The 8,624-nt window shown below is 43.1% G+C and overlaps 1 long non-coding RNA gene across 1 annotated transcript; it reads right to left on the bottom strand.

Annotated features, from left to right (window-relative positions):
• Positions 1-1,601: 1,601 nt before the first annotated feature.
• Positions 1,602-6,827, bottom strand: LOC147615545 (uncharacterized). The gene is made up of 3 exons (XR_015262757.1): positions 6,729-6,827; positions 1,793-1,920; positions 1,602-1,688 (listed from the first exon to the last, which is right to left on the bottom strand). It is a non-coding gene; the product is annotated as an uncharacterized LOC147615545 (long non-coding RNA).
• Between the last annotated feature and the right edge of the window lie 1,797 nt (positions 6,828-8,624).

Genomic DNA, 8,624 nt, shown 5'->3' with positions numbered 1-8,624 from the left:
AATTACGAAAGTTTATATTTAAATGTAAAAAAGGATACATTTCATTTTTAAACGTAATCTATTTTTTTAAAAAAAAAAGAAAACAAGAGTTTGAAGTAGTTTTTATATTATTTTTCAAGATAGTGAAGTCTTTAATTAAATGTCGAAACGTATATATTTAATCTTTTAAATCATCTATTCAAAAAATAAAGAGATTGAAGTAGTTTTTTTTAATTTTTCAAATTTGTGAAGTTTTTTTTAAATGTCAAAACATATATATTTTGTTTTTGAAAATTATCCATTTAAAAAGAAGGAAAATAAGAGTTTCAAGTAGTTTTTGTATTATTTTTCAAATTAGTGAAGTCTTTAATTAAATCTAAAAATGAATATATTTTGTTTTTATAAATCATCTAATATTTTAAAAAAGAAAACAAGAGATTAAAGTAGTTTTTGAAAAAATCGAACTATGTTTTATAAACTTCTTTTGTTAAATGTTAATATTTTATGAGATTTTAATCAAAGATTTATTTTGTTTTTAAATTTATTGTTGTAGTTATTTCGTATTAATAATTTTATTATATGTAAGAAATAACTATTAGTTTGTCATTTTATCATTATGATTTTAGTTTGTTACATGTAAAGTTAGCAAAAAATGAAGTCCTTTAAAAAAATATAGTCATATACAAGAAACATGACCCGTCTACGACGGGTAAGAGACGCACTCCTCTGCATCTCAATGTGGGTGCTAAAAGGTCTTTATTTTGAAGAAGTTAACTTTCAAGTTTAATTATAAAATTGAACATTTCAATGTAAATTTAAGAGAGATGTTGATTATGCTTTTCCTTCGTATAGACATCTCTCTCTCTCTCTCTCTCTCGATCTCTCTAGATAGATAGACCCGAAAGGTCTCCTAGTATTCAACCCACGCAATGCTATGGCATGTAATAGACTCCAATACTTAAAAGATGTAGTCTACAACCTTGCATCATTGCATCGCCTACATACTTAGAAGACATATTCTACACCTTGCATCACACATCACCTACATTGTATCTATGTCAATGAAATCAGGATTGTGGATACAATGTCTATGTTTGCAAAAAATAGCTCAAGTTTTGTTGGGGTTTTCTCTAAGCACACTTTGCGTAAGGTTGTAAGAGAACTAATCAATAGGTGATTGAAATTTATATAGAAGCTGCTACCTTAAAGGGCTATTACTACCAACCCATGGAACTTTAAATATATTCATGGGAAACTCAATGTGTATAATTATTGAGCTGCCAACAAATGCATCACTTGTGTTGTTTTTGTGTCAACAAAATCAAAATTGCAGATAAAGTGTTCAACTTCAGAGAACATAGCTCTACTAAACTTATCCTTCTAGTGCAAAGGCAGGGCGAGGGAAGCGCTGCAGAGGAGGGCGGAGGAGGCACTGCAGAGGCGGAGTGGACAGAGCAGCAGATGGCGGGGGTGGTGCTACAGATGCCGGGGTGGGCAGGAGCAGATGGCGAGGAAGTAGGCAGCAACAGCGAGGAGGAGGCCAAGGCAGCATTAGGGTTTGAGAGGCGAGCAGAGGGTGCAGGGTTACAATTAGGGCTCGCGGGTTCATGCTCTCTCTCTCTCTCTCTCTCTCTCTCTCTCTCTCAAACATTAGAAGCAAACACATACCACAGAGAGGGGAGGCCTCACCGACAACAGCAGGGGGTGGTCTGGGCCAACCACAATAGGGGGGTTTGCAATTAATTAGCAATCTCTCTTTCCCTCTCTCTCTCTCTCTCTCTCTCTCTCTCAAACATTAGAAGCAAACACATACCATGTACAGGCGAGGCCTCACCGACAGCAGCAGGGGGGTGGTCAAGGCCAACCAAAACAGGGCCACGGAGAGGGGAGGCCTCACCGACAACAGCAGGGGGGTGGTCTGGGCCAACCAGAATAGGGGGTCTGCAATTAATTAGCAATGATTAGAATTAATCTCTTACTCTCTCTCTCTCTCTCGCCCCCACATCTACCTCGACGATGACCTCACACGGATGCAAGTAGCACACCGGCGAGAATGCATGCCTGGAGTACATCAAGCTCGCAAAGGAGGGAAAGTTTACATTGGCAGACTATCCAAAATTAGTTGCTAACTAGGGTTAGTGGAATGCATATCAAAATGCAAGAGTATCTTAAGGATAGATGCCTAGAGTATAAGGTATGCAATAATTCTAAACAGATATATTAATTGACACCAATCAATTAAGGTTAAAGGAAAGCTATTAGAATTAGCTAGAAAGCTAAGAATAGCAAGAGACCTCTATTATTGGCTTGGCTTAGCCTATATAGGTGGATGCTAGGTTTTGAGTTAGGCACTTCTACACTCACAAAGACTCTCATTTGTTGTATGGGGGATGAAGACCATTTCTTCGCTTCTTGACTTCTATTTTAGTAAAATAAAATCATACAAAGGGAGATCTCAAACCAAAAGATAGGGAGTTCTCAACCAACCGAGGGCACTATGAAAGCCTTGTTGGAATGGAGGAGAAAAATTACCATGGTTCCACTCTCTCATAAATCTGTTGCATGTTGTTTGCACAGCTCTAAAAGATCTCTGTATGCGGGCCCAGTGGACAAAAAAGTACGAACAATGTCACTCCATATACTGCAAATACATTGAGTGTCATAAACACAGATACCCTCGAAGGCCTCTAACCATATGGTCTTCTAGATATGCCACCATGATACTAGCAATAATCTCCTAGGTGATGTCAATATGAAGCGGAGGTGGTGTGTGTATCGTAACTCGGGGATATCCTGAAGCAAACATCTCTGAACTATACCCTTACGGACAAGTATAACAGGATCTGCACCCCTCTCCTCAAAAAAAGTTATGGGCCAGACTAAGCCAACCACGCAATAGCATCCCAAGTAATATAGATAGGATCACTCCTCAATCTGCCCAAGAGCTGGGCTATAGATACCTAGATCCTCTGTGATCTTGCAATGTCTCAGATGGAGCTGGGCATCTAGGACAAGAGCGGTCGACACCAAAAATAGATCTCCACTGGTTGGCGGGTAACCCACCATGTAGAAACAGCCAGAAGAAGTAGGATAGTTGGCTCCTCCTATATGAGTGCCAGAGTCCCCACCAAAATCTCCTCTAAATGGGGGGGTGTAATTTCATAAGCCTCCTAGTGAGGCCTAAGAGTGGGAACTCCCTGGATCTATCCAAGCATGAGCAACCTGGTGTTACATGCAATGTACCTGAATAAAGGTATGCTCCTCATGGGGTTAGTCACATCAGTCCATTCCCACTCACTAGGGTCCCAATATAGATATCTGACCAAGGGTTGATTACTTGCCTTGGCCCACCACTCTATCGCCTCCCAATTGGAGAAATCCATTCTCTGTTCATAAAGGGCTATCTATAACACTGGCTATAATCTCATGCTCACTTCCTTGGCAAGAATTTTGTATGCAGTCCCAAGCAATGTGATAGGCCTCCACTGGGCAATGTTAGTCTTATCACCACCCTTAAGGATGAGGTGGATACGACCCTCGGTAAGAAAAGTAGGCATATAGCCCGTGTTCCACATCCTGTAGTGCCACAGTAATCTCATCTCCAATGTCATCCTGCAAACTCATGAAAAATATGGGAAAGGGGGCATCATCCCCAGGACATTTACCATGTGGTTATTCCTAAATCGCAAGTCTAAACTCATCTCCCGAAAAAGGGACACCAAGTAATGCACACATATCATCTGAAATCAGCCTAGACAGGGACTCCCAAACCTTATGGTGTGCCCTATGGGAGTGAACCTCTACAGATAACAAGCAACAGTAAAAATCAAAGGTAATTTTCTTGTCCATGTCAGGCTCTCTTGGGGCATGTTCTGCAACTATCTAATACATTCCTTGTTATGGGAGAGGCCATGCACAGCAAAGAAATGCCTATCACATCTACCTCTCATCTGAATCCAGAATGACTCATGTGCATGGTAACAAAACTACGCACGCTGCAACTAAGCCCTAAAACGATGCATAATGCATCTAAGATCCACTGGGCATCAGGATGTTTCTGGCATCCTATCGCGATGGTCGAGTCATCATAGATGGCAAGATCATCGCATAGGGGCTCGCGGCCTGTGGGACACATGAAGAGCTTCATGTCGCGGTTTGGAATTGGAATGGAGATCTTTGGATGCACCCTGAGAGACTGGAGGAGGTGATGAGAGGCCGAGATATCATCCTACTTACAGAGGCACATGAGAGCCTAGAGAGAGGGTTACCACGGATACATGGATTCCAGTGGGAGTCCCTACACCGGGGATGTACACGCCAGCACACCTCTCGTGGCTCAGGAGGAGTGGCCATACTCTTCAGACAGGGGCTTCACAACAGACTACAGATTGTTGCCCGGGACCCACAAACCTGTTATTTGGAGGAGGAGAGGAGAGAGGGGCCCTTCCTAGTGAGTCTCCATATGCCACTCTATCCACAGATATCCTACACTATTCGACCATGGGAGAGGTTCTCCTGATGGGAGACTTCAATGCACGCGTACAGAGACAGAGGAGCATTTTGTTTGCCAATGTGGTGCTTTGCAGGAGATCAGGGCATGCTATCCTAAGGTTTTTAGAGGGACCACATCACTTAGATAGATCTGGGAGAGATCGGACCAGAGACAGCTAGGCAAACTACTACTAGCACTACAGAGACACAGGGAGATCTTACTTCAGACACCCGCACATCATAGAGGAGGAAGACAATCTCAGTTGACTGACTTCTTCTAGAGATTGGCACCAGTAGCCCAGCCACACACATTGGGAGTGACATCTCAGCGAGCGGAGGAGATTTGAGCTAGGCGATGACCCAGACTAGTCGGCTACTAGACACCACGGCTACACCACAGAGAGATCGCGGCCATCCGGTCTCGACACCAACAGGAGGTCTAGGAGCAACTGGCACATTTTCGCTCTGATCCAGGACGCATGTTCCAGACATTTACGGCATCCTCAAATCGGATGTATGACATATTGTACCCAGACTATGAGACTGGATGGAGTTAGGAGTAGATAACATATCATACTTATATCACCCCTTCAGCATATAGAGATGCATTAGTAGCTCTAGTACTCCATCCACACCCTCTCGTTTGTACACCACCATTGAGTCCCCTATGGTCGTGTTGTCATACTTGTACATTTTAGTCTCACTCCACATTTTCCTCTTGATGACTGGAGGAACATCATTGTGTACTACTTGTTTGTCTCATAGGCCAATTTTGGCCTTTGGCAAACGTTAATATTTCTTTCTCTCTCTCTCTCTCTCTCTCTCTCTCTCTCTCTCTCTCTCTCTCTCTCTCTCTCTCTCTCTCTCTCTCTCTCTCTCTCACAAACATTAGAAGCAAACACATACCATGCAGAGGCGAAGCGACAACAGCAGGGGGTGGGTCTGGGCCAACCAAAACAGGAGGGTCTGCAATTAATTAGGAATGATTACAATTAATCTCTCTCTCTCTCTCTCTCCACAGAGAGTGAGACTCAAAGGCACATTACAAATTTCTTTAGTCCAGCCATCACTGGATAGCCAGATGGATACACACAGCACAGCAGAGCAGGACATGGATACCGCCCACACTAATGACACACCGATTGATCATGCGATTGAGCTTGGGCGATCTAGACGCCCGTGACTATGGAGAAGGGCATCCAAGCATGGACGGCGATTGCAGCGACGGGGCAGAAGATTTGGATTATTCTTGCAAGACATGCGAGATACCCAATCAGGGTATTGACCACAGAGGATATTGTGAGGAGATCTGCCAGCATCCGATGCGGCACATATTATGAGATGGAGGACTCACATCCATTGAGCAGATCCACCAGCGTCCGATGCGGCACATATTATGAGATGGAGGTCTCACCTCCATAGTGTACTCCCCTTCCTACATGATATTGTATCCCCTCACTGTACTCCACTCACCTCCATAGTGTACCCCCCTCATTATACCCACACCCTATAGGGGTTTCTGTTTACCCTCCAGTTCCCACTTCTATTTCTAGGTTGCCACAGTTGCCAGTAGTATCATCATCATCATCTTTATTTTTCATTTTCTGGTTTTTCATCCAGACATTGTATCAGATCCACCATGATGTAACTTCTTGGTCTCATAGGTCATTTTGGCCTTTTGAAGACGTTAATATATCATTTCATTTCTCTCTCTCTCTCTCTCTCTCTCTCTCTCTCTCTCTCTCTCTCTCTCTCTCTCTCTCTCTCTCTCTCTCTCTCTCTCTCTCTCTCTTTTGGAAGAACGTAGCTGTATATCTGAGCATAATAGAGCTCCATGGAGTGCTAGAGAGGCCTACTCCTCTTGGAGTATACTATCTGTTGAAGCCAGGGAGTGGCTAATATACCAAAGGGGCGAGTCTATCAAGGCAGCTGGTCAAAGCTATGTAGAATAAACCACCCACTGAGGCGGGGAATCTCTCTCTCTCTCTCTCTCTCTCTCTCTCTCTCTCTCTCTCTCTCTCTCTCTCTCTCTCTCTCTCTCTCTCTCTCTCTCTCTCTCTCTCTCTCTCTCTCTCTCTCTCTCGTGGAGGAAGCACATACTGTATTAGCCCACAATCCGAGAGAGAGAGAGAGAGAGAGAGAGTATACAACAACAGGGGGTGGGTCTGGGCCAACCAAAATAGGGGGGTCTGCAATTAATTAGCAATGATTACAATTAATCTCTCTCTCTCTCTCTCAATGAAATTGTATGTACTTACAATGGTGCAAGGGGTGATGGTGCTGTCCATCATCGTCCTCGTGTTCATCTGCAATCCCATCTACATGCTCTCCATCGACCATAATGACCTCCTGCTCAATCTCATCTGCACAACCAAAACTCTCTCTCTCTCTCTCTCTCTCTCTCTCTCTCTCTCTCTCTCTCTCTCTCTCTCTCTCTCTCTCTCTGCGCAAAGAGGTGGGTTGGTTCCCATTTCATTAATACTGTAACAATACATCATGACAGCTCATGGCCAATATACAAGGATTAACTGAAGTAAAAACCCCCAAAAGGTATACAAGACTCCTTGGGTGAACCAACAACCCTTACATGCATGTACCTTTACACAAGCTTTCCACAAACACCATCGCTTCCAGAAGCTGCTAAAAGATGAAGCCACAAAGGAGAAAGGAGAGCATGCACGAATGGCATCTTTTGATGGTGCCATGGCCATTGCAGATTTGGTTAAAACCACCCTTGGCCCAAAAGGAATGGACAACATTTTGCAGTCTACAGAGAGCGGGGTCAAAGTGTAACAATCACCAATGATGGGGCAACTATCTTGAAAGCTCTTCACATAGACAATCTAGCAGCAAGGCTAAGACTAATTGAAAGGTTATCTAGTACATGCCTTGGGTGAGAGCTAACGTAGGGTATAGATGCAAATGTAAGGGTATGTAAGTCTCTAAGACTAATTGAAAGGTTATTCATTACATGCCTTGCGTGAGAGTTAACGCAGTGCTTGGATACAAGGTTATGTTTTAATCTATGTGGGGGGTATAGATGGAAATGCAAGGGTTTATAAGGATTCTCTAAGACTAATTAAAAGGTTATTCAGTATATGCCTTGGGTGAGAGGTAATGCAGCGCTTGGATACAAACAAACTTGTATTCTGTTCACCATGAACCAACAACCCTTACATGCATGTACCCTTACATGCATGTACCTTTACACAAGCTTTCACACACTATGTCACTTCCAGAAGCTGTTGAAAGATGAAGCCACGAAGGAGAAAGCAGAGCATGCATGGATGACATCTTTTATTGGTATCTTCATCATCAGTGATCTAAGGCAACCATCTCGATTCCATTCCATGCACATTGATAGTATCTATAGATAGTTGGGACATTTACATTTTGTGTCAGAGATTTATTATTTGTAGGCTAAAAATGGCAATGCATGTCGATCGAAACTCACCTTGAACCCATCAAAGCTGGAGTGGAAAACTGGTCCCATGTGAGCCCCGAGTGAGCCAGGATTCCACTCTATGCATCCAAGGTCAGGTCTGCATTGTCCTTCACATGAAGTAGTGCCATTCCATGCTGTGAGTCTCCCTCTAGAATGATGTCAGGTGATCTGTGTATCTAGTCTGCGCGACCAGGTGCCGGACATTTTTAGGTGCATGTAGGATTGCATGTAGAGAAGGGGCCAACCCTTAAGGCTGCCCCATTCCATGCTGTGAGTCTCCCTCTAGAATGATGTCAAGTGATCTGTGTATCTATAGAGTGGAATCCTGGCTCACTCGGGGCTCACATGGGACTATTCTGTTTGTGTTTTAGGGTTCTTTTATGGTCACATGGCATTTGTGTTTCATGGGTAGGATTTTTGTTTTCATTTTAAGGTTTTTTTTGCATGTTAGGATTTTCTTGAGTTTATGGTTTTTCTCTACTTTCTTTGAGTTTTTTTTTTTGTTTCTATGTTAGTTCTAGGGATTTCTCTTAGCATTTTAAGGCTTTTGTGTTTTAGTCTTTGTTTCTCTGCCCATTCAACCACTTCCCCTATGCCCTTAGTCTCACACGTAACCTTTATACGGCCACTTCCCCTATGCCCTTAGTCTCACACGTAACCTTTATACGGCCACTTCCTTCTCTCCGAGTCTTTATCATTTGCTTCAACC

The sequence above is a fragment of the Cibotium barometz genome, chromosome 40, assembly GCF_041138505.1.
Source record: "Cibotium barometz isolate CiBa-2024 chromosome 40, ASM4113850v1, whole genome shotgun sequence".
Classification (NCBI taxonomy): Eukaryota; Viridiplantae; Streptophyta; class Polypodiopsida; order Cyatheales; family Cibotiaceae; genus Cibotium; species Cibotium barometz.
Note: the sequence above shows the minus strand (reverse complement) of the source record. Positions and strands in the feature narration are given on the sequence as shown.